The 26,409-nt window shown below is 48.7% G+C and overlaps 1 protein-coding gene across 2 annotated transcripts in view; it reads right to left on the bottom strand.

Moving 5' to 3' along the window:
• Celsr1 (cadherin EGF LAG seven-pass G-type receptor 1) overlaps nucleotides 1-26,409 on the bottom strand; it is a 139,303-nt gene that overhangs the window by 100,898 nt on the left and 11,996 nt on the right. The window lies entirely within an intron of this gene.

Here is a 26,409-nt window from a genome sequence, read left to right on the forward strand (position 1 = left end):
AGCCTGCCACCGATATGTCAGGGAGACCTCAGGCTCCATCCAGGAGGAGGGCTTCGCCTTGGAGACCACTCTAGAATACTCTGGTATGGAGTTCTTTCATGTTTTCAGTAACATCTTACCTGCACCTGGGGACGCTGCAGGAAAGATCTAATTCAGCTTCAGCACAGGGTGTGCCTGAGGCAGGCCAATCTACCCTGGGGCCTTCCAGGCAGAAGGATAATTAGTTACTAATCTCAACACGGGACATTTCAGCCCAGCAGCCAAGTCATGAGAGCACTAGGCAAAGCAGCCATGCCATGCTTGTTGCCATAGCAACCTGAGGCAGAGGAGACAGCTCCTCTCCTGGTGCCTTGTGCCCCATGGTGAGTGCCCAGGCATCTTTTAGCAGCGACACAGCTTCTGAGACCTGGCAAGACCAGTGAGGTAACTTTGACTCATTGGATCTCAGTACCCTTAACCCATGCATGTTAAAAATGAACGAGGGGTCACAGCCCAGTGACTAGCTCAGTTTCCTGAGTCTACGCCATGCTGGGGTTCTGAAACTCCCAGTAATCCCACACAACTGCAGCAGCAGATAAGCCTCAAGGAGCTGGAGGAAGTACCCAGGGCTCTGACCTTCCTACTGGCTTGGGCTGTCCAAATGAGCGAGTCAACAAGTCTACTGCATTCCTGTCCTCAGATCGCACCTCTATTCAAAAGCAGGTTGTAAGTTTCTAGAAATCAGACCAAATTTCCATGAAAGCCATGGCTGGTGATGGTTACATCTGCCACTGGCCTCCAGTATGGTTGGTTTTTTTTTTTTTTGTTTGTTTGTTTGTTTTTTTGTTTTTGGTTTTTCGAGACAGGGTTTCTCTGTGGCTTTGGAGCCTGTCCTGGAACTAGCTCTTGTAGACCAGGCTGGTCTTGAACTCACAGAGATCCGCCTACCTCTGCCTCCCGAGTGCTGGGATTAAAGGCGTGCACCACCATCGCCCAGCCCCAGTATGTTTTTTAAGAAAAGCGAGGAGGTAGGGGGACTTTCATGATGGCAGACACCTACAGAAGAATATACACTTAGCGCCATGCACTAAAAAGCATCCTGAGTCCAGGCTAGAACTATTTATTTATTTACTTATTTATTTGTTTATATTTTATGTGCTTTGGTGTTTTGTCTACATGTATGTCTGTGTGAGGATGTTGCATCCTAGAGCTACAGACAGTTGTGAGCTGCCATGTGGTCGCTGGAAATGGAACCCAAGGCCTCTGGAAGAGCAGTCAGTCCTCTTAACTGCTGAGCCATCTCTCCAGCCCAGGCTGGAACTTACATTTGGTGGTTGTTGCTAGGAAGAGAGGAGTGCTCATTTGCTTTCAGTTGCTATGAGAAACACTGATCAAAAGCAACTCAAGGAAGAAAGAGTTTCATTGGTTTATAGGAGGAGATAGTGCACCATCAAGGGAAACCAAGTCAGGAACGCAAGGAGAGACCTCGGAGGAACTCTTCTTACTCTCATGCTCCCAGGCTTTCTTTTTTGTTTTTCTTTTTTTTTTGTTTTTTTTTTTTGTTTTGTTTTGTTTTTTTGGTTTTTTCGAGACAGGGTTTCCCTGTAGTTTCTAGAGCCTGTCCTGGAACTAGCTCTCGTAGACCAGGCTGGCCTCGAACTCAGAGATCCGCCTGCCTCTGCCTCCCGAGTGCTGGGATTAAAGGCGTGCGCCACCACCGCCCAGCCTTTTTGGTTTTTTCAAGACAGATTTCTCTGTGTAGCTTTGGAACCTGTCCTGAAATGTGCTCTGTAGACCAGGTTGGCCTTGAACTCACAGAGATCAGTCTGCCTCTGCCTCTGCCTCCCAAGAGATGGGATTAAAAGGGATTAAAAGTGTGTGCCACCACCACTGATCTCTCTGCCTCTCTCTCTGTGTCTCTCTCTCTGTCTCTCTCTGTCTGTGTCTCTGTGTCTCTCTGTGTCTCTGTCTCTCTCCCTCTCCCTCTCCCTCTCCCTCTCCCTCTCCCTCTCCCTCTCTCTCTCTCTCCCTCCAGGGTCTCACGGTGTAGCTGATTGTCCTGGAACTCACTCTGTAGACCAGGCTGGTCTTAACTCAGAGATCCACCTGCCTCTGCCTCCCAAGTGCTAGAATTAAAGGTGTGCATTACTGTACCCAGCCAGCTAACTTTCTTATATATGCCAGGACACTTGCCCAGAGACAGTACTGCCTGCCAAAAGCTGGGCCCTCCCAAATCAATCAGCAATCAAAAACAAACAAACAAACAAAAACAAAAAACACTCCACAGACCAATCTGGTGTTAGTTCCTCAACCAAGATTCCCTCTTGCCAGGCGTATCTAGGTCTGCCTCAAGATGACAAAATGTAAGACTGGAGAGATGACTCAACAGTTAAGAGTGCTGGCTGCTCTTCCAGAGGAGCTGGGTTCAATTCCCAGCACCCACGTGGCAGCTCACGCCTGTTTGTAACTCCTGCTCCAGGGAATCTGATGCCCTCATACAGACATACACACATTAACAACACCAAAGCACATAAAATGCAAATAAAGAAAATATTTGAAAAAAGATGTAACTATGGCAAGCAGTCAGTTCCTACAGATGTCAATGACCCTGACTCACTACAATACCTGGCACAACAGCATCCTGGGCCCCATATGATCACCACAATATATAAAAATACAACAATACGGGGCTGGAGAGATGGCTCAGTGGTTAAGAGTACTGACTGCTCTTCTAGAGGATCCGGGTTCAATTCCCAGCACTCACATGGTAGCTCACAACTGTTTGAAGATCCAGTTGCAGGGGATCTGACACCTTCACACCAATGCACATAAAATAAAATTAAAATAATAATAAAAAATACAACAATACATAGAAAATAACCAGGGGAGCTAGGGAGATGGCTCAGTCAGTAAATGATTGTTATGCAATCATGAGGACCTGAGTTCAAATCCCTAAACCCACTTTTAAAAAGCCTGGTGTGGCAATGCACATCCATAATCCCATAATCCCAGCAGTAGGGATACGGAGCCAGAGGATCCCTGGAGCTTCCTAGCCAGCGAGTCCTGCTAAGTCTGTGAGCTCCAGGCTCAGTGAGAGACCCTGTCTAAAAAGCAGGGTGAAGAAAATTTCGGAAGACACCCAACATCAACGTGTGGCCTTCACAGGCATGAACTCACAGGAGCTCACGCAAAGAATAAAAATAAGGTAACATAATTTACCAGGCACACAACCAGACAAAACGATCCAGATGATAACCAACAAGCACACTGGGACAACTGGAACAGACCACAGAAGACTCAAAGCACGGCCCCAAAAATGCCATGTCTACAAGTTCAAGGGAGGAAAAGGCGGGACTGCGAATCTTAAAGAACACAGATCAGAAACACACCGAAAGGAAAACTTAGAACTGAATAACACAACAAGCAAAATTGAGAACTCAACAGGAGAATTTAGGAATAGGTTAGATTCAGTGACAAGAAGGTAAGTAAACTAAAAAGGAAGGAAAACACCAAAAGAGAATATTCATAATGAAGCTAGTTGGGAAAGAAAGAAAGCAGACTCTGAGCCCACTTGCATGAGGGTTGACCCAGTCCGGAGAGTGAGTTTCCCTTTGTTACTTCTTACGTTACTTTGTTACTTTGTTACATTAACTATGCTGAGTCTGACTCTAGGCCTTTTTCCATCCCTCTCCTCTCTAACCACCCTTGGCCCCTCTCATAATCACAATAGTTTTCTTTTCTTTCCTTTTGTTTGTTTGTTTTTTGTTGTTGTTGTTTGTTTGTTTGTTTTTCGAGACAGGGTTTCTCTGTGGCTTTGGAGCCTGTCCTGGAACTAGCTCTTGTAGACCAGGCTGGTCTCGAACTCACAAAGATCCGCCTGCCTCTGCCTCCCGAGTGCTGGGATTATAGGCGTGCGTGTTTGATTTGTTTTTTAGACAGGGTTTCTCTGTGTAGCCCTGGCTGTCCTAGAACTAGCTCTGTAGACCAGGCTAGCCTCGAATCACAGATGTCCACCTCTTTCTGCCTCCACAGTGCCGGAATTAAAGGTGTGTGTCACCATTGCCCGACAGTTTTATTTTCTTTAATTTTTATTTTATGTGTATGGTGTATGGTGTCCTGTTTGCATAGCACATGTATGCAGCACCTACAGAGGCCAGAAGAGGGCGTTAGACCCCTGAAACTGGAGTCACAGATGGCTGTGGGGCTCCATGTGGATGTTGGGAACAGAATTCAGGTCCTTTGGAAGAGCAGTGAGTGCTCTTAACTGCCAGAGCCATCTCTCCTGCACCTGCAATGTTTGCATAACAAGTATGACATCCAGCCAAGCATGCATGCACATTCCCACCTCATTGTCCATGGTTACCCTGCCTGATGCCAGCCAATTCTATTAACATAGATGGATTTTAGAATCACTTTGTCAATTTGTTCTATTCCCTCTTTAAAAGCTGTGGGTTTTGATTAGCACTGCACTGGATGGGGAGAGATGACATCTTTCCATGACTGCACCTTCTAACGCAGTATTGTGGCAAAATCCCCACTTAACTTGGGCGGTCTTGACTCTCTTGGTAACATTTTTTATTACCTTTTGACAAATCTTTTACTAGATTTACTCTTAGACATTTGATCTTGTGTGTGAATATAAATTATTTCATTTTCCATTTAGGAAAAAAAGACTTTAATGATGCAGGAGTGTTTCTATCTATCTGTTATTTCATTGGTTAATTAATAAAGAAACTGCTTGGCCTAATAGGTCAGAACATAGGTGGGTGGAGTAGACAGAACAGAATGCTGGGAAGATGGGAAGTGAGGCAATCGCCATGCCTCTCCTCTCTGGGTCAGTCGCCATGGAGCCAACAGCCAGGTCAGAATCTTTCCCGGTAAGCCACCACCTCGTGGTGCTACACACATTACTAAATACGGGTTAAAGTAAGATGTGAGAATTAGCTAATAAGAGGCTGAAACTGCAGTTTTTGTGTTGTTATTTTGGGTGTAAAGCTAGCTGTGTGGGAGCCGGGCAGGACGAAAAGCAGGCCTGCTCGTCTCCTCACTACAAATGGTGGGAGCCTGGTGGCAGGAACGCAGCCTGCTGCTCCCACTACACTTTAAGATTTATTTTTATTATTTTTAATTATGTGTATATGTCTATGCCCAAGGGTAAAGTGCCCTCAGAGGTCAGAGGGTTGGATCCCCCTGAAGCTCGGGTTACAGGGAGCTGTGAGCCACCTGACCTAGAAGCTGATAAACAAATGTGTCCTCTTCAAGAGCAGAGCATGCTCCTACCCATCAAGCCATCTCTACAGGCCCCACAACTCATTTTAGATACTAGCTAAGCATCCTGCGAGCCTGCACCACACAATTACTATTGCATTGGATATTTGTTTATTCGTGGGGATTATCTTTGTATGTAGCGGAGACAATCAAGCCTGCAGAATTGCAGACTCTGCTTGCTTCCGGCTATTCACACATGGCTCTTGTAATAATGCACTTGGTAACCTAAGCCCCTCACCTGCATGTGCTATGCTTGCACTGCATGCTCCACTCTGAACCATGGAGTAAGTTCTTCTCCCAGTAAGGATCATCCCACTTGGATTCTATTCTGTCTTACTCAGTTTACCTCTGGAATTAGACTTAGAAGGCTGATCTGGCTTACATTGGTTTGGGATGAGACACAATCAGGCAAATTGTGTCCTCCAAGTGAACTTGTAGAGGGACTCTCTTATTTACCATCCTATGGCTATGCACAACTGGGTGTGCATGTTTAAACTCAGATATATAATGGGAAGGGACATGGGAGACTTAGTCTGCCAATCAAAAAGATAGTCACCCAAACGATATTCCTATTAACCAAACTTTCCATAGGAAAAAGCCCCAGGCAATAACCCAGTAATCATGCAGGCTGCTGCCAATCTTGAAAGTGGATTTCCGACTTGTACCTACCACTGCTTTCCTTGTAAAGGATTCTCTGCCGAGTCCTTGCATGGCTCCAGGGAGCTGACCTGAGCAGGCATGGGAATGAAAACAGACAACCATACACAGAGAAAATGGCATCAGGTGGACTGGGCTCTGATGAAAACTGGCAGCGACCAAGAAGCTCAGAGTGTTCACTATAAAGAGTTGAGCAGGGAGGAAAAGCAGACAGATGGGATGGATGGGGAGGCAGGAGTTACATATGCAGCTGGATCATGGAGACAGGTGTAACTACTCACACCTGGGGGCAGGGGATAAAGAGATGGAGGACACATTCCCATAGTGGACATCCACACAAGAACCAGAGCAAGGCTTTGCCATCCTCTGAGCCTCAACCTCTGAGACAGAAGTAAGGCTTTGCCATCTTCCCATGGGCCTAAGGCTATGGGGTCTTTCACAGGATTGTGCCAATGCCAACAGGACACATTCTCTTGGGACTTTACTCCCTGGGGCTTCCTAGAAGTCTCAAAGCTCTGCACTCTGTAAGCGCCCTTATTTTATGGTGCGGAAGAATTGTCTGTATTCTGTCAATCATGTTTTAAATAAAAGCTGATTGGCCAGGCAGGAAGTATAGGCGGGAAAACCAGACAGGAAGTAGAAATGATACAATGAGAACAGGAGAATTCTGGGAAGGAGGAAGTTGATTCCTCCCAGTCCTGCGCAGACCACTGAGGAAGCAGGATGTGACCTGCCAGCTGAAAAAGGTACCGAGTCATATGGCAAAAAATAGATCAGAATAATGGGTTAATATAAGCTACAAGAGCTAATAAGTAGCCTGAGCTAATGGGCCAATCAGCTTTATAATTTACAGAGATCTCTGTGTGATTTTCTTTGGGGCTTGCCGGCTGTGGGGTACCAGGCAGGACAGAAACCCCAACAAGCAGGCCCTGCTCATGTTACAATTTTATTCTGGAATAAGATATTAAGACCATGGAAACACCCAGCCCAGCGCCAACCAATGGTAACACATGATATCATCTGTGAATAAGAGTAGTGTCCATTCTAGTGGGATGGAGTGGAGCAAGCCTTTAATCCCAGCACTAGGGAGGCAATAGCAGGTGGATATAATTTAAGACTAGTTTGTAAGTTCCAGGACAGCCAAGGCTACAATGAGAAACCCTATCTTAGAAAAAAAGTGTTGTCCATTCCTCTTTCCAACAGTTACATCTACTTTTTTCTTGTCTTACTGAGGAAATAACTTAATTTTTCACAAGGCATCAGAAATGATCTTACTCATTCCTGACAACTATTGTCAGTAGAGTCTCTGGGCAGGAGTTAGCTCTTGGGCTGTGCTGTGGAACAGAATATTTGTTTAACTACATAAAGCTGTGTTGCAGTTGTTTATCTATGTGAAGGATGTGTTCCTGTATTACCTTATCTGCCTAAGGTACCTGATTGTTCTAATAAAAAGCTGAATGGCCGCTGGTTGGTGGCGGTACACACCTTTAAACCCAGCAGTTGGAGGCAGAGGCAGACAGATCTCTGTGGGTTCCAGGCCAGCCTGGTCTACAGAGCAAGTCCCAGGACAGTCAGGCCTGTTAGAAACCCTGTCTTGAAAAAAAAAAGGCAAACAGCCATTTGCTAGGCAGAGGAGGGATAGGTGAGGCTGGCGGGCAGAGAGGAGAGGGGCCAGTCAGACACAGAGGAATCAGGAAAGCAGGATGAACAGTATGTAGACAAAGTGAAGAAAGTGAGCCTTGGGACAGCACATAGATTAATAGAAATGGGTTAATTTAAGTTAAAAAAAAACAAGCCTAAGCTAAGGCTGAGCATTCATAATTAATAATGTCTCTATGTCGTGATTTGGGGGCTGCCACAAGGCTGTGTTCACAGCACATGCCTATGATCCCAGCACTAGGAAGGCTGTGGCAGAAGGGTCCGGAGTTCTAGGCCAACCTGAGCTACATAGTGAGACCCTGTCTCAGAGGAAGTGGGTGCAGGGGCGTGGGGGGGGGAGGCGCAAGTCTGGACTCTTGGACTTTTTATCAGGGGATCCGACCCCTGCTTGTAAGCAAATGAGTGGGCCACAGTGACCTAAGAGGTAAAAAATAAAATACTTGACCACAAAATAAGAAAAGCAAACAAAAGAAAATAATCAAAGGAAAGGAATAAAACTTTTATCATTTAGAGTTGATTTGGCGGCTGCCATAAATAAATCAATTGGGAAATTATCATAATTAATAAGAGACTGATGGGAAGGCTGAGTGTAAAACCACCAGTGAAAGCGGCCGTGCTTCCTAACCCCAACAGAGCAGCTGGAAAACATGGTTTAAAAAAACAAAACACTAAAAAAGAAAACAGCCTTTTTAATTTTAGTTTTATTTTATTATCTATCTATCTATCTATCTATCTATCTATTTATTTAGACAGAGTCTTTTTATGTAGCTCTGGCTGTCCTGGAGCTGGCTATGTAGACCAAGCTGAACTCAAACTTACAGATCCACCTGCCTCTGCCACCTGAGCACCGGGATTAAAAGCCTGCACCACCACCATCCAGCCAAGAGTCCTTTTTATGACAGCAATGAAAGTCATAGAATTTCTAGAAACAAGGTCAGAATGGAAAACATGACTGGTTTCAATAAAGTGTGCAAAAGACAGCAATAAGGCCAAAGGCTGGAGAGGCAGCCCTGCAGTAAAGAGCCCTGGCTGCTCTGCCAGGAGACCTGGGTTCAGTTCCCAGTATCAACACGGTGACTCACAAGCATCCATAACCCTAGTTCCAGGGAATCTGACACCTTCTCCTGGCCTCCTCAGGAACGGCATGCATCTGGGGCATATATATACATACAGACACACATAAAATAAATAATAATAATATCCTTTAAAAAAAAGATACAAACTGGGTTTGGAATTCAACACTTTTAATCCAGCACTTAGGAAGCAAATCTCTGAGTTTGAGGACAACCTGATCTAGTGCTATCTAGTATAGTCTCATCCAGAAAGAGCAAGCCACTGAGATGGCTTAGCCAATCCTGATAACCCAAGTCTGATGCCTGGAACCCACACAGTAGAGAACCAACCCCTGCCAGTTGTGTTCTGATTTCCAGATGTGTACTGTGGCACCTACACAGACACACACACACACACAGAGAGAGAGAGAGAGAGGCACTAAACAAACAAATCAATGTTTGAAAAAAAGCACACAAAGAAGATATACACCATGCTTTTACACAGAAAAAGTATTTCAGGAAAGAGCTCATCTGTCCCTAGGGGGTATCAGTTTCTTATAGCCACTGTAACAAATTCCCAGAGACTTGGCAGATTAGAACAGTGCATCCTGCTAGCAGTTGTGGAGGCTGACAAGTCTGAGCTCAAGCTATGGGAAGACTTCTTTCATAGACTCATTGCCCATCCAAGCTTCGTCGTCTCTGGTGGGAGTCAACAGTCCCCGGAATTCCTAATCTCAGCCCATCTTCACACAGTTTCTCTCTTCTGTTTCTGAGTCTGCCCCCGACCCCTCCCCCTGCTTCCCAGGGCAGGGACAGATACAGGATGTCAGGCAAGCAGGGCAGGTGCTCCACTACTGAGCTCTGTCCCTACCCATCTCTTCCTTTAAGAGGATACTGGGCCAGGCAGTGGTGGCACACACCTTTAATCCCCGCACACGAGAGGCAGAGACTGGTGGATCTCTGTGACTTGAGGTCAGCCTGGTCTACAGAGCGAGTTCCAGGACAGGCTCCAAGACTACAGAGAAAGCCTATCTTGAAAAACAAACAAAACAAAGAGGACTGGATTTAGGGTCCACCCTACTGTGGGATGATCGTCCCCTCTAGATCTTCAGCTTAAAGATATCTGCCAAGATCCCTTTTCCAAATAAAGTCTCATTTAAGTTCTGGGCCTGTCTCGGGCTGGGTATTCTCTCTTCAGCACACTACCCAGAGAAATTCCTAAATCCAATGCTATTCTCCCAGAAGTTCCCGGTGGGGGATGTGGGGTGGCTTTCTGAACCCAACAGACCTTTATAAGTGCTTATCAGAAAGCAACCATAGGACTGGCCTGAGAGAAACAGAGCAGGGCATGGCGAGCCTGGGGAAATGTGTTTCAGGGCTCCCCAAATCTGCTGGAATGTGACCAGCAGCTAAGGCTTCATGGAACTAAGGGCTAGAAACAAACACCTCCATGAGATGTCTTCAGTGGCTGTGGAATGCAGTCTGTGATAACAGTGGCATTTTAGGAAGAGGTGGGGGTGGGGGCTTCTCACAGGACTTACAGATCTGGAGTGTCACTTCTCTAGTTAACTCCCTAATGGAAGGGGTCTGCGCGGTGCCAACATAGGGACAACATAGGGAGCTGGAGAGGGTGACACCCCCAACTCAGTAGTTAACCCTCGAAACCCAAACCACCAAGGAAAAGCAAGGCAGGTTGGAGGCCAGCTGACCTCAGAGGAAACAGGACTGAAAAGCAGCCCCACCTGAGACAAGCAGAGACAAGCGGGGAAGTGCAGTACGGTTTGCCATCATACAAGGTAAGAGCAAATTGGAGAGGGTACGCATGGATACGCTTAGCTGACAGCAACAAGGATTTAGTCAGCGAAGCATTTTCAGGAGACAATTCAGTGACTTGATCCAAATCTAAACATGATGTACCCACAGAGCAGCAAGCGGAGTGTTACACATGCATCCTCAAGAAACCTTGGCATACAGACAGAGGCCTTCATCCCCAGGACAATCACTTGGTTAAAATACCAAGAAACACACGAGATGGAAAATCACAGCCTAAACCTTCATCCACCTCAACCCTGAGCCAGGTGCCTGGCAGTGGCTGCTGATGTCCAATATCAAGGGAGCCTCCATCCCCATCCTCACCCCACTCCCACTAACTCCGGGTCACTCCCAACATCCCCTGACATCACTTTTAAGGCTGCAAGCACCAGGTGCAAACAGTCTTGGCAACTGCTGGCTTAGCCAACTCCCTCTGGATCCTTCAGACAGACATACAGGACTTAAAACCTTTATAGGACTTCAAACCTCTCTCTACTGCCTAAAAACAACATCCCTAAAGCAAGCAAACAAACCAACCAACAAACCCTTCCCAAACTATGCCCCCTCTTCTCCAGCATGAGCAGTATTTATAATCACCCTGTGCCCCTGAACATCCTTCTCCTCCAGCTCACAGTGAAGGCACAGAGATCTCTCCCAGCAGCCCACACAGGACCTTTCCACCCTGAGTGGTCTCTGAAAAGCTGGGCTAACAGGCCAGGCACCTAGCAAAGCCTGGTGCTGCCCCACCGCCTGCTGTAGATGACCTTTCACATGTAGCTGCTGACGCCCCCCTGCCCCCGAGCCTCAGATTCCATTGACAGCAGTGGCGGTAACCTTGGAAACAGGCAGCCGGGTGAAGGCGATAAATGGTTGATGGGTAACCACAGGGACAATGACAGCGCCTCTTGTGCTCATTCAGATGACCCGCGTTCTGAAAGGGAGCCAGCACAAAGGCCAGTGGCGAAATGACAGGGGCTCCGGGAGCTTCTAAAGGGGGCGTAAATGACACCCATAACTTGTCACAAAAGAACAGAGGCCAGTGCGGGCCCACACCTGTGCTTTTTTGATCTTCTGGAGAATTTACAACAATGACTCAGCAGGCCTCTGTCAGACGCCATTTTTCTGCAGTGTGCTTTACAACAGCTCTGGTCTCCCTTCAGCTGCAGCTCAAGAAGTCACCACAGCTCTGCAACCCGGGTCTCTCCAACAGAAACCAGCCTGGTGGCCCGTGGATGACCATTTCCTAAACTACCTACTGCACACACAGCTTCACATTCTCAAGGCGGACCAGCCCTGTGGGCACCAAACTATGCTGGCCAGCAGACGCTAAGAACTGGCCAGTTGGTCTACATGCAGCATAGTTCCAGTCAAATTGTTTAAGATCCTCCAGTGGTGGAAATATGTTAGTTGCCATCCATCCATCCATCCACCCACCTATCCATCCATCCACCAGTCCATCCATCCATCCATCCACCCATCCATCCATCCATCCATCCACCTATCCATCCATCCACCAGTCCATCCATCCATCCATCCATCCATCCACCTATCCATCCATCCACCAGTCCATCCATCCATCCACCAGTCCCATCCTGCGTGTGTGTGTGTGTGTGTGTATGTATGTACGTATGTGTGTATATGTATGTATGTGTGTATGGTGTGTGTGTGTATGTGTGTATGGTGTGTATGTATGTGTGTGTGTATATGTGTGTATGTATGTATGTGTATATGTATGTGTGTATATCACTGCATATATATGGAGGTCAGAAGACAGCTTGCAGGAGTCAGTTCCCTCCTTCCACCATGTGAGCCCTAGGAATCAGACTCAGGTTGCCAGGCTTGGTAGCAAGTGCCTTTACCTGTTGAGCCAAATGGCCGGCCTAAAAATGCTAGCTTTTTGTTTTATTTATTTTGATTTTTTTTTTCCCTGAGAAACAGTCTTATGTAACCCTGGCTGGCCCTGAACTCATAGAGATCTACCTGCTTCTGCTTCTGGATCAAAGGTGTGAGCCATCACACCTAACAAATGTTAGTTTGGGGTTGATTTTTTTTCTTTTTTTCTTTTTTCTTTTTTTTTTTTTTTTTTTGGTTTTTCGAGACAGGGTTTCTCTGCAGCTTTTTTTTAGAGCCTGTCCTGGAACTAGCTCTTGTAGACCAGGCTGGCCTCGAACTCAGAGATCCGCCTGCCTCTGCCTCCCGAGTGCTGGGATTAAAGGCGTGCGCCACCACCGCCCGGCTGGGGTTGATTTTTTTTTAATGTATTTTATTTTATGTGTATGGGTGTTTTGCCTGCAGGTATGTCTATGCCACCATGTCTGTTCTTGGAACAGAACCTGGATTCTCTGGAAGAGCAGTCACTATTCTTACCTGCTGAGCCATCTCTCCAGCTCCAACTATTAGTTTTAATATTATTTTAAATAAGTTTAATATTAGTTTTAAATCACATCACTTCTTTTGACATTTGAGCATCTCAGAGGAGAAATCACTGATGATATCTTTCCCAATTCACAGAGTAAGTCCTTGGGAAGAAGTTTACTTTCCCTGGCTCATTCCTACTCCTAAACATCTTGGGCTTGAAGAGAAGGGGATCTGTGGTCAGGGAAACTCACGACTCCTTTATTCTGAGGATCGGAGGAAGACCATTAGATTCTTTTTTAAATCTATTTAATTTTATTTTATCTGCATTGATGTGATCCCCTGGAACTGGAGTTACAGACAGCTGTGAACTGCCGTGTGGGTGCTGGGAACTGAAGCTGGGTCCTCTGGAAGAGCAGTCAGTATTATTATTATTACTCATAATCCAAACATCAAATTCCAGAATGTTCTAAAGCCTGAGCATGGGAAGGTAGCATCTGTACCCCCAAAGTTTCAGATTGTGAATGTCAGTACCCCCATAGATTGTGAAGGAGTTTGGATTTCAGATGCTGAGATGTTCAACTGTGCAAATGCTCCCAAATCTGGAGAACTCTGAAATCAGAAACACTTTAGATAAGGGAACCTTAGACTCTTTGGAGATAAGCGGGGGTCCCTACCGGGGACTGTCATGGGGAGTCTCACTTCTCAAGTGCTGCCTGCCCTCAGTTCTGACCCTCCAGAGCCTCGGTCGCAGTTGCGCAGCCATAAGTAGGGGGTCTGGTGGCTTTGCATGGAGGGGTCTCAGCATAGCAATACCATGAGAGGGAAATGGGATCTAAGAACTGGCAGGCTGCTAGCCTGCCTCCCTGGGAACAGCAGGCACTCAGGAATCCGACCTGTCAGGGGTGTCAAGTTACAGACACTTTCACTGTCTGTGCAGCCTTTGAGGACTGGGAGCTGGAGCTGGAGATTCCAGCTTTCCCTTTCTTGGCAGAAGCCACACAGTTTGCAGGATGGGAGTCACTGCAGAGTACACTTCTGCCGTCCTTCCTTCTTTCCTTCCTTCCTTCTTTTTAAACTTAGATTTGTTATTTTATTTTTAAGGATGTGTATCGAGAGTTACATGCACAAGGGCAGGTGCCGATGGAGGGTGTGGATCCCCGAGAGCTGGCGTTAGAGACAGAGACGGAAAAGACAAACTTCCATAGAAAAGTCCGTATTAGATTTACATGGCAAAAGAGATCGTCTACTTAAAGGAAAACTCTGTGGGGGGGGGGGGGGGAGGAGAAAGCTTACAAAGCGAAATGTAAACTAATAAAAGATAAGAGCCTGGCTGAAAAGTGACAGGCAATTCACAGCAGTGTAAGAGGGTGAGAGCCAATAAAAGCTGTTTACGGCCTCTCCAGAGAGACATGCAAATCAGACAGGGAGGACACTTATCCCAAAGGGCTGAAAAAGACAAGGGAGCCTCTCCTCTGGTGAAGGAGATCTGGAGGGTTCCACGCGCTGCTGGCTCCGAACCAACCATGCAAATGTTCCCAAGGCCACTCGACCAATGCTCCCTCATCTCTAAGTGTTCAAAACCTCGTCCACCATTTCCCTTCTGGGGATCTGTAATTCAGAATGGCCTCCAAGGTTACACATGTGCCCCCACCACAAGTGTGTTCACTAAACCGCTGTGTGGAAGCCAGCGTACAGGAAGAGGGCGCTGGCTGAGGACCACATCATACCCGTGTGCCGGGGAGTGGAGCTGTGATACACAGCCAGGCTGTGTTAGGGAACTAAGATAGAAAGCCCATGCCATGCTTGTTAAAGTTTTATTTATATGTTTGTGTATGTGTGTGTGTGTGTGTGCGTGTGCATGCAAATGCACACATGTATGCCACAGTATGTGGGGGGTGGGGGTGGTGGCAAAGAACAGCCTGTAAGAGCTGCCTTGCTGCTTCCACCACGTGATGAGTCCTGGGAAGAAACTTCCATGATCAGACTGACGGTGTCTCTCGTAAAGTGTGAGGATGCCCAGAAACACTGAGTTTCCTTCTGTGTGAGCGTAGTCCTTCAGGAGCCTGCAGGGTGGCCTTGGTTTTTGAATTAACAAAATCTTTGTGGATTTCTAAGCAAAAACCACTATTCTACCCATCCTTGCCCTCCCCTAGAAACCATTATTGGTGACTGCTGGGTACTGGGCAGCTCTGGCAGGCATCCAACATGGTGCCTCCAAGCATGGCACTGGCTTGGCCCCTGAACTGCCACACCGAGAGTCCCCTCCCTTCTCCTCCCTTTCTTTATTCCCTTGATTTTTCAGATCCATGCCCTCAACCACATTCTTGGTTCAGACCCCAGGTGGAAGCATGACAGGCACCACCTAGTGTCCCACCTACCAAGCCCCTAGGTCTCTTCTTTTGTGCCCTTCCCTGGCACCCCCAGGCACCTGCCATAGCTCCCTACCCATTTACTGCTAATACCACATCTGAAGATAGATGCTTCTGGACCATCCCACGTTTAACTTCTGAAACTGACTCAGGGCTCTGTTCCCCTAGGGAAGCCGAGCAGTTGAGAGGAGTAGAAATCGGTGCTGCTGCGGGTCTCCAGAGAAGGTTAACTGCCTGGCAGAGAACAGGCTGCAGGCTGCAGGCTGAGGGCCCTCGGCTGCCACGGGCCACTGTACCACCTGTGTGCTTGAGGTATTTGTTCTAAACTCATGAAAACAAAGGTGGGACTTCTCCAAGCTGAGGCCGAGAGCTCAGAGGAAGCCACAGAGGACACTGGGAAAGAGCCACAGTCAAGTTTCCTTCATTGTCTGCCTAAGTTCACAGAGACTGGAGGCCATTATACTGCCCAGAAGGCCACAGTCACCAGTTCCCTGTCAGTGTGCACAATGTGGCCTCTGGGAAGCCAAGTGGAGGCCCTTATAACCAGAGCCCCACCAGACACCTGAGCAGCAGGGGGTTTCAGCTGCCACCAAGGCCTCTCATAGGCTGCTGGGACATGTCCCTAGTATCCTTCTACACTTCACTTAAAACCACACATGGGGCCCGGTGGTGGTGCACGCCTTTAATTCCAGCACTGGGAAGGTAGCAGCAGGTGGATCTGTGAGTCTGAGGCCAGCCTGGTCTACAGAGCGAGTTCCAGGACCATCAGGGCTGTCATACAGAGAAATACTGCCTCAAAAATACAAACAAGCAAGCAAACAAACAAAAAATCAGACAAGGGATTCGCCAACTGCAAAGAGAGGCCATAGGGTTAGTACAGTTGTCCTGGGCATTAATGAGGCCTCTAAAGTAGCTGCCTGGTGTGGGATGTGCAGACTCTATAACCAGGCTCCAGCCTGTGTAGCCTCATTCTGCCTTAGCAGACCGAGCATCAACAGGTGGGGTTCAGTCCCCCAGCCTGAAGCCTGATATTGTGGTAGATGACACCCACGTTCTAGTTCCCAGGGAAGGTAGTGTGCAAACCATGGGTTGGAACATATATCCTCTCTCCTCTCTGCCTTACACACCAGCACATATAGGGTCTGGGCAGTCCCAGGAGGTCCATGGGCATTTAAGAAAGTGACAGCCCAGACCTCAGGAAGCCTTGAGTCCCAACCAGCCTGACCAGACCGTATCACTGGGCTCTTGCTCTTAACTGCAACCGCCCCTCAGCCACAACAGCAAACTGACCTTGGATACTGACCAGTTTGACTAATGCTTCCAGGGAAAAGGTCAGCTCTGTTTTTATGAATGCCATGTCATTGAGGAGATGCTCCAAGGATCAACCAGAGGAGCCATGCCAGTGGACACCAGCCTTCACTGGTGACTCTGATAGCTTTTTGCTCCACATCACCCGCCCAGAACCCTGCCTCCTGCAAGAGTCCTCTCATCAGTTGGCATGTCTCACAAGCCCAGACCTTCCCCCAGGGAGATACCCTTGCTTCCTCACCAAACCCAGCTATCCCACAGGCCCTTCCGAGTAACCTCCCACCTCGTCATCTCCCCAGGAGGCAACCCCACTAAGCGTCAGAGCTCTTGTCTGTGGCCTCCTGGAGCATCCCTCGAGGGCCAGGTGCTACCAGCATCTCCTGCAGGATGCTCAGTTTGTATGAATTTAGAAATGCCTGTTTCACCCCTGCAGGTGGGACAGGTCTCGGAGACGGCGACAGAGAAGATCAATAGAAGGTGGAGGAACAATCTAGCTGTTTCTTCCATCCAAGTCAGAGACTAACATGAATGGTGAACTCCACATTCTTGAGAGGCTCAAGAATAGGGGTGATGTCCTCTATCAGGTCTAGGGTTTCTATAGTTGTGGTGGGGGCCAGGCCTTTTCAGCAGTGCCCTGGCCTGTCGTACATGATACAATTGACCGCCTTCCACCCTATTGCATGTCTGTTGCCCCAGCTCTAATCAAGCAATAGCACCCTGCTAAGGGAGAAGGCCCCGGGTAGACAAAGACACCCCACTGTCCCCCACCCCTGGTCAAGTTCCAGATGGAGACCCAAGCTGGCCAGAGGGGTAGGGGTGCAGAACTGCAGTGGAGGCTCCAATGAACCTGTGTTACTATGGCGCCTGCAAGGCAGCTCTTATCATGTTCTTCTGCGGATGAAAATGGAACAGATATTTCAAAGCACACAGCCAGGTGGAGCTAGACCAAGTCAGCCTCCCTCTGCCCAGAACCCACAAGTTACAACACCTGTGGTCTGGTGGCACCAACCACTCCAGGCTATTCCCAGCCCCAAGCCAAACCACTGGTCATCTGCACTAGACCTCCAGTGGTCTTGGGGTACCCTGGGGGTGCCAGGGGCTACACTGGGCATGAGAGTGGGCTCTGTTTCAGAGTGTCAGTTCAGTGCTGCGATAATCATCTCAGTGTGGGGGTGGGGAGGAGGTGGGCCTTTGGGAACATATGGAGGTATATTGAGTTATCATGGCTAAATAGCAGGGGCTAGCGGCATCTCCTACACATAGGCCAAGGTAGGGACAATGGTCAGCGTTCCACACTGCCCATGACACTTGCCCAGAGAACAAGCTGGCATCAATAGTACTGAAGGAGACACCTGCCACAGGACCAGACCAGAGGAGTGAGAGAAGGGAAGGAAGCAGTTCTGAGGGCACACGGGGAACCGCCCACAGGGATCTGGGAAGAGAGGCCTGACAAGGGAAGGTGCTGTGTGGCACGTCCCATAAGGCAGAGCTTGGTTCAATACAGTCAGTAGGTCATTTACTGAACACATCATGACTCGTCTGGTAAAGGACCAAGGACACTCTTTCCTCCGGCCCGATACCTACTCGGGTAGACAGGTTGAGAGTGCCTCGTACCCCCTGAGGCAAAACCACCTTCCCATCCATCAGTCAGTGCTCTGGTGACCATGGCACATGGAAGAGGGCAGAGTGGGAGGGCATATCCCTTTCCATGGCAGGTGGGGACAGAAGGTAACAGGCACAGAAGGCTGGCTCTGTCCTCTGTGCCCAGTGGGCGAGGGCTAGCAGGTAGCACCCTAGAGTCATTAGAAACTAATATTAAAGACTTCCGGAATGAGATTATGATTTAAGACCAGGGCTCCAAGCTCAAACATCCCAAAGCACCCACCAGGCTCATTTCTGAAAGGTAGAACGAACACCCTCCGTTCCTGGGCCGCCCCTTGGAGGTAATTAAAGCGAGCTTGATATACACACGGCCCTTCAGGGCCCCAATGTTCTTGGACAAAAGACCAGCTCTTCAATGTGAGGGCCCACCCTCCCGGACCTCCCTTTCTCCCCACAAGGTGCCTCCCATGGGCTCAGAGAGGCCCGTCACTATGGCAACCCCTGTTGCTGCCAGGGCCTGGAAAAGGCTGAGTTCCAGAGCTGAGTAACAGAGGAGTTACCAACATTAAATGCGCCCTAGTTACCACCCACCCCAGAAGCAGAAGCCAGGAAGGCCTCCTTCATCATAGAAGGCACGCAGTCTATGAAGACGGGGGAGTTGATGCTTAGGACAGATCAACCGCCACAAGAGCCATTTCTGGACCTGGAGTCTGGTTGGGGAACTTCTTGCTTTCCGCTTTCCAGTGCTGGTGGAGTTTCCTAACCTGAGTGTGCTTTATGAACAGAGCAGACCAAAACTATCTGTATTCCAAAGAAGAACTTGCAGGGTTATAATAAACCCTGAAAAATATGACAAACAGGGAGTGCTCGGCCTCTCCACCCTGTGCCCGCCCTGCAGTGCCCCAAGACAAGTTTCCACTTGGGAGTGTGCAGTGTAGTACGACAGAGCAGTGAGGGGCAAGGAAAAGCCCAGCTGGAGGCTCCTGGAGATTACAGAACAAAGCAGTGGCCAATGAACCTGCAAGCCCTGAAGTCCACTTAGCAGAGTGGCACAGACCATCTTACCAGCTTCCCAGCAGCCCAGGACACATGCCACACCCCACTCACCACGAAGGTTCTTAAGACCAGCTGTCCCCATCCAGGTTATCCAGGTATCCTACCTTTCCCTAGCAGCATGATGCGAGCAAATCCATCCTCTAGGCTGATGATACTATTGCTAGCTTTCTTTACACCTTAAACTTGAGCTCCACAGCATGGAAAACCATGGAAAGCTGGCCCATCAGAAGCCCAGGGACCTTAGAGATTAAAGAGCCTACACAGGGCCCCTTAGAAGGCCTCAGGTATGATGACCTTATGGGGAGAGGAGCTGAGAGCAGGTGGGGAGGGTCAAAGGCAGCAGGGAACTTCCTAGGTATGGTGGCTCTGGGGTGAGGCATCATGACGAATACAGGTGCCATCCCGAAGAGCTATTCTCAGACAGTTATTGGTCTCTCTACTTCCTGGTCAGCCCAGCACAAACAGAGGTATCCTCTGCCAGGGCCACAAAAATGTTAAGACAGTCACTTCTGAGTTTTTCCTTGTGTTCCGCCAACTCGTGGAGGGATATCAATACATCCAGGGCCTAGGGTCCTCAAAGCCATGAGACCCCAGTCCAGTCCCTCATGTGGCTTCTGTGGGCATTGCACACACGTGTTACACATGCAAAAATGCAGTATTTATTTATTTTGTGATTTTTCAAGACGGGGTTTCTCTGTGTAATTCTGGTGCCTGTCCTGGAACTCACTCTGTAGACCAGGCTGGCCTTGAACTCACAGAGATCCGACTCCCTCTGCCTCCCGAGTGCTGGGATTAAAGGCATGCGCCACCACTGCCCTGCTAAAAAATAAACTTTTAAAGAATGGGGGGGGGGGGCTTATTGACCTCCTCAAGCTGCATCCAAACTGAGGTTTGTGCACCTCCACAGCTACATCTCAGAATCACACCAAACTGAGGTCTGCGCACCTCCACAGCTACGTCTCTGAATCATACAAAACTGAAGTGTCATCTCAGAATTACACCAAACTGAGGTCTGTGCACCTCCACAGCTACGTCTCCAAATCACACCACTCAGGTCAACAAGCCTGAGAGTAATCTGGTACTCAGCACCACCACAGGGACAGGGAATATAAGAGTGAGTCCCTTGACGGGAGTAACAGTTCTCTCTAGTTGGCAGATAGCCAACAGAAGCATCCGTGACTATACACGGAGACTTAAAACCTAGGTTAGCCAGGTGGTGGTGGCCACCTAGGGCCCCGAGTCTTACAGATCCTTGTCCACACCAAGGTGTCCAATGAAACAGGGCGACAAAAATCATGTTCCGGGCAAAGCAGAGTGAGCCAGCACCCCTCAGGCTACAGCTGGAGAATGTGAACAATATCCTCTCATGGAATCTGAGAAGCAAGGTCAACTTGATACTGCCCATGGGCGGTTGTAATTAGTATCATTCTCCACCCTGCTGAGGGGCCAGACCCATGGCATACGGGCCACGTGGGCATTCAAACCTCACTTGCACAAAGAGCTTCCGGTTAAACTCTGGCTGCACCACGACCCGGTAAGAAAACTCATTATTGCACGCTTGGAATAACAGTGACTCTGTAGACTGTGAACTACCACTTGGAACTTGTCATTTGCCACAGCTCCTTTCCTCATTTGTCCACATCCCTCTCACAGTGCTCCAGGCTCCTGTGGGAAAATATCTAGGCTGGAATCATCCAGAACCTTGACCATGAGTCTCTCTTCACCCAATGGATCCGGTCCAGCTTAGTTTGGGGAGTGAATGTCTAAGGTGTCCACCCTCAGACCCAAGAGCTAGACAGATGGAGGTGTAGGCAGGCATCTGGTGGGAGACACCCAAAGGCTCAGGATAAAGGCACAGAGAGTTCCTGAGGCCAGGGCTTCTCTGGTGCCTCTTTGGCTGCCAGTCAGTCTTATCTGGAGTGGTAGAGGTAGGGGGCAGAGTGATAAAGGTCACGGCCCGATGATACCACATTATCTGTGTGTCATCGCCCAGTGCCTGCTGGGATATAGAAACAATGGTGTCCCAGCTCCTCCTCAGGTAAGACTGGCTCCATGGTCCATCCTCCCTGTGTCAAAGGTCAGTCAAGCCTCAAGAGGAGTCTCTGTTCCAGGTCCACTGAATCCCAGGCCTCAGCTCACACCTCAACATTGCAGCAAGAGGTATTTCTGAATGAACTTCCTGCCTCGCCCACCTCTCTGAGTCATTCCCACACGAGTTACAGCAAGACAACCCCAAGGCTCCACCTCACCCAGGGGCTGTTGCCTGTACCCAATCAATCCTGCTCTCAGACTTGGGAGTGAATGCTCCAGACCTACTGTGAGCCTCCTGGCATCTCTTCCAAACCCCACATCTGTGCAGGGTGCTCGCTCTCTTCTCAGCCCCATTCTACCAGCTTCGGAAGCCCCTTCTAAACAGCACCCGCTCAGGTGTAGCTCTGGCTGACTCTAGGTCAGATCTAAGGACGCATTCTTGATACACAAGATGGACAGAGAACCATTTCATTTGCCAGTCAGTCCTCTGGCCAGAGAGTGGAACCCCAGACCTCTGTCTACTCATTCTTGACCTTCACTTCACCCTCAGGAGGAGGCTGGGCAGCTAGAACCACGTGCTGCTGATTCCAGAGTTTATAAAATCAAGTGGCATATTGGCAGATATTCCCAAATCACATGGTCCTGTCTGTATCATTAAAATAAAAAACAGGTTCATCTCAAGCACAAACTCCATTACTCAGTTGCATCTTTAGACAGAACACAGGAAAGTTAAGCAGTCCGTGGTTCCTGGTAACAACAGATCTGGAAGGGCTGAGCCCTGGGCCCAGGATGGAAGCTGAGGGGTGCAGGCCAATGGGACAGGGCTCCATCTCCATACGGCCCCTAAGGAGAGTGAGGACTTGGTGCACAGATGCCGACCAGGCTTTGCACACCCTACAGATTCCTCCTCCATAAGGCAGGCATGATCTATGGAATCACTAAGCTCATAGCAGCCAGCATGGACCAGCCAGCAGAGACTGGCCAGCCCTAGTGACAGGACTGACTTAAACAATCAGCCCACTTTAAAGGCCCCCAACATCAACTACCTCCCCTGGTATAGTTAATGGGTTAAGAAAACAGGACTGGAGGGCTGGATATGTGACCTGGTTGGCAGATAGTTTGCCATGCCTGCTCAGAGCCCTGGGATCAATCCCTAGCACCATATAAACCAGGCATGATGGCACATGTCTGTAATCTGAGCACTGTAGAAGTGGAGGCAGGAGGATCAGAAGTTCAAAGTCATCCTCAGTTACATAGCAAATTTGACACCAGTCTGGGCTAGATGAGATCTTGACTCACAAACGGGGGGCATATAGGAGGGAAGGGGGGCAGAAATGGAAGATGATCAATATGACCCCCACCCAGGTCTACTCCTAGGGAGTTACCCGAAGGGGAAAGACAGAAACCCCAGACCATCACACAAAGGACATGGAGCCCAGCTAACAGTTAAAAACTGGCCCAGAGAGATGCCATTCCACCGTTTGAAAGGGAATGACAGAGACTTAGTCACTGAAATCTCACGGTAGACTTGTAGTGAAAAGAGCCAGTCACAGAACAGTTTACATAAGGTGCCTTTAAAAAAGAAAGCACACACACACACCCATATGAATAAAAATCTGTTAAGACGCACTGTGTTCATCACTCCTGGGCGGTAAGAAGGATGGGAGGTTCTTCCCTCCTCTGTTACTGTGTTAGCTGCATAAAAGTTAGCACCAGCTGGGCCTGGGTGCTAGGCCTCTGCCTTGCGCTTCTCTGCAGAGCAGGGTTTGCAAGCTGAAGGCCCCATCTGTACGCTGCTACCCCTAGGAGGAGGGAAGCTATTCTTCTGCAGCAGGGGCTATAGTTCAGTGGCTGGAACAGATTCCTGGAAGGTAAGTACAGAGTTCACAGGCCTCCGGCAGGGCGGCTGCCCAGGAATGAGGAGGGTCCTGGGAAGCTCTGCAGGGCTTCCCTTTCATGCCTCCAGTTCCAATCCCCTACACTGAAGCCCTCTTTTCTTGAAGGAAGTACCTGAGTCACACTTCTTGACTGATTCATCTGGCTGATGAAATTAGTTTTTCAAGAATAGGAAAATGTGGGAGACGTTGCAGAATAGGGTTTCCCTCTGTCTAGCATTCAGCCAGAGACTCTCTGAAAGCACATGTCTACATGGCCTGACCTGATCCCTGTGCCTCCTGAGAGCAGAGACACCGTGAGCAGTAGGCACAAGTGCCCAACTCTAGGGGGCAGGGTGTCCAGAAATGATGCGTTCTTAGATGGCTGGCTGGGAGAGGATGGGTGGACAGGAGAGATGAGAAGTAAGACCATAAAACACATAGGGATATTATATTGCTCCAGCATTCCCCTCTATAACAGCGGATATCCCAGAGACAAGGGAGGCCCAGACAACACAGATGCACCTGAGTTCAGGGATCTACAGCAGGAGAATGCAAAGCCCTGGTTGGGTCAGGTTTCCAAGCAGATATCCTATCAGAGCGGGGATGCACAACACGTGAACGTACTGAACGCCACCACATTGTCCCCTGCTGATGGCTCTGTGAGTTGTCAGCTGAGCCACCGTTAAAAAGAGAGAAGGGTCAGAGAGATGGTTCAGCAGTTAAGAGCACTTTCCGTTCCCAGCACCCATCTGGTGGCTCACAACCACTTATAACTCAAGCACCTGGAGATCTGACGCTCTCTTCTGAACCTCCCATGGTACACAGACATACATATGTGCCCGACATTCATACACAATAAATGAATACGTCTTCTTCTTTTTTTAAAATTAGAGGTAAACTGGATTGCCTCAGGAATCAAGAGATTTAGATCTCTGGAGAGACTACTCAGCAGTTATGACTACTTGCTGTTCTTTCAGAGGACCCAGGTTCCATCCCCAGCACCCACATCAGGTTGTTTACAACCTCCTATAACTCTAACTGTAGGGGATCTGACGCCCTCTTCTGGCCTCTGTAGGCACCTGCACACACGTGGTATACATACAAACATAAATAAGAATAAGTAAGTCTTAGAGAAAGAGAGAGAGAGAAAAGAAAGCACAAGTTCAGACAACGAAAGCAGTCAGTCCTTTAGTAACTGCTGGTGCCGATATCCGTGTCCTCAGACTGTACTAACCCAAACAATGGGCCACTGGGCAAAAACACATAGCTTGACTCTTGCCTCCTGGGTACTCCAGGCATCGGTTCCTTTGCCCTCACCAGGCCATCCACAGATCCCAGACTGGCCTGGTAGCTGGCCAAGGCAGTTCCCACCCAGGGATACCCTTCCCAGCCTTGGTGCCTTGGTTTTCTGGCTTCCCAGCCTTGGTGCCTCAGTTCCCTGGCTGAGAGGACAGAAATGACTCTGCCTGATACAAACCTGGCCATGGAAAAGTTTAGCCTGATTCTCACACTAGTCTATGTGCTTGTGGCTCAAAAAAGACCAGGCCCATAAGCAAAAAAAAACAAAAAACAAAAAACAAAAAACAAAAAAACCCCCCAAAAAAAAACAGGAAGGGAAAAAGAATCCCTGCTACAAACACATAATCTCCCAGACCAGACAAAACTGGGACTCCTGATGTCTATACCAACCCTAAAGCCACCAGCTTCCTGTCTAAGAGGCCACCTTGGCTTGTTGTCCCCTCCTCCCATCTCCATCCAGCACTGGTCATTTTCCCTTTAGCACACGGTCATTTCCAGAAGGCAGAATTGGTCACTGCTTGCTGTGGCCTGGCTCCTGGCCTCACCTTCCCAGGCACATGTGGTCACACTGGGGAGCGCATGCAGTATGCCATACTCTCCTCCCTGGATTTCCTGCCCTGCACACATGCATGGCCCCCTGACCTCTGATGAACACATGCCAGAGAGACAGGAAATTTCTCAGAACAATAAACCTTCATATTTTCCATTCTCTGTTCTCTGAAGAGTGGAGGGGCTTTTGCTTACACATTAGAATTTTCCATGCTCAGGAGAGAGCTGCCTCCCACCATTTTACGTGGCTTCAGGACACAGAGGGAGGGCACACTTTTGTCTGTCCTAAGTGCTCCTGGCTACTGCCATGCTCTCTACCATGTGACCAGCATCATCCCCGCCGTAAAGGACACCCAGAGGCACAATATTCCCTCAGAACACAGAGCACCGTCACTCCCTGGGTTATGTCCTGTCTATCAATGGGGACTTATGCTGTGTGACTGGGGAGGACAAGGGTAGAGGACTCAGGTATCAACCTTACAGGTCCCACTTGTCTGTGTCCCAAGAAGCCCCCTTAGTCTTCATGTTCCAGGAACACTGAGCCAAACAGCTAAATATTTTAAATACTAATTAGAATGCGTTCCCAGGGGTTTGGAGCGAAGGACATGGTCTCAAGGTGGAGAGAAATGGTCACAGCAGAGGGCTGCACAGGGCGGTCTCTGGCCATCCGTACCTGTGAGAAAAATGTCTAATACAATTTCCATCCTTTTTTAAAACCAAGTTACATTCTTGTTGAGCTGGTGTTCTCTACACACCCTGCATGCTAATCCCTTACTACCTAACAGTTTGCAGGTGCTTCACAGCAGCTTTTAAGATTTGTTTATATGATTTTTAATTATCTGTGTATCTGTGGGGGATGGGGGATGTATAGGTGTTCTTGGAGGTCCAAGGCATCAGATACCCTGGGAGCTGGAGTTCTCAGCACTGTAAACTAGCCAATGAGGAACTGAACCCAGCTCCTCTGGAAGAGCAGGAAGCACTCCTAACCACTGAGCATCTCTAGCCCATATTAACAGTTTTAAATGAGATATGGTCTCTGCACCTGCCAACATACAGGACTAAAAAGACAGTCTCCCACGCCAAAGTCAGCCACCTGTACACTTCTGCTCTTCCAGTTCTAACCCTAGAGAAAGGCAGGAAGTGGGTGGGGGAAGCATCAGCCCCTAAGAGACCCAGAGGTATCAGCAGGGGGCAGAGAGAAGGGTACCACCCAGATGTCCTCTCCAGAAGGCCCACCTAGATCTCCTCCCAACAGGAGACACTTTCTCAAGGAGCCTGCAGCTCTGGCTTCTGGGCCCACACACAGGGCTTCAGAGAGGTGCGGCGCCCAGAGTGTGCCTGGTGCAGCAGTCTCCCTCTGAGGAACTGTGGGCCACCACCAGATCACTGCTCTCGGCCACCGCTCTGCAAGAGCGCTCTTATCTCCTAATGCTAACACCGCCAGTGGTTTATTTGAGTGAGCCGCTGTTAGTTTACCTTAAGCAAGCGTCATTTAGATTAGATATGAACCATATCCTGAAACTGTTTTTAAAT

Source organism: Arvicola amphibius, chromosome 9 (assembly GCF_903992535.2).
Source record: "Arvicola amphibius chromosome 9, mArvAmp1.2, whole genome shotgun sequence".
NCBI classification, from domain to species: Eukaryota; Metazoa; Chordata; class Mammalia; order Rodentia; family Cricetidae; genus Arvicola; species Arvicola amphibius.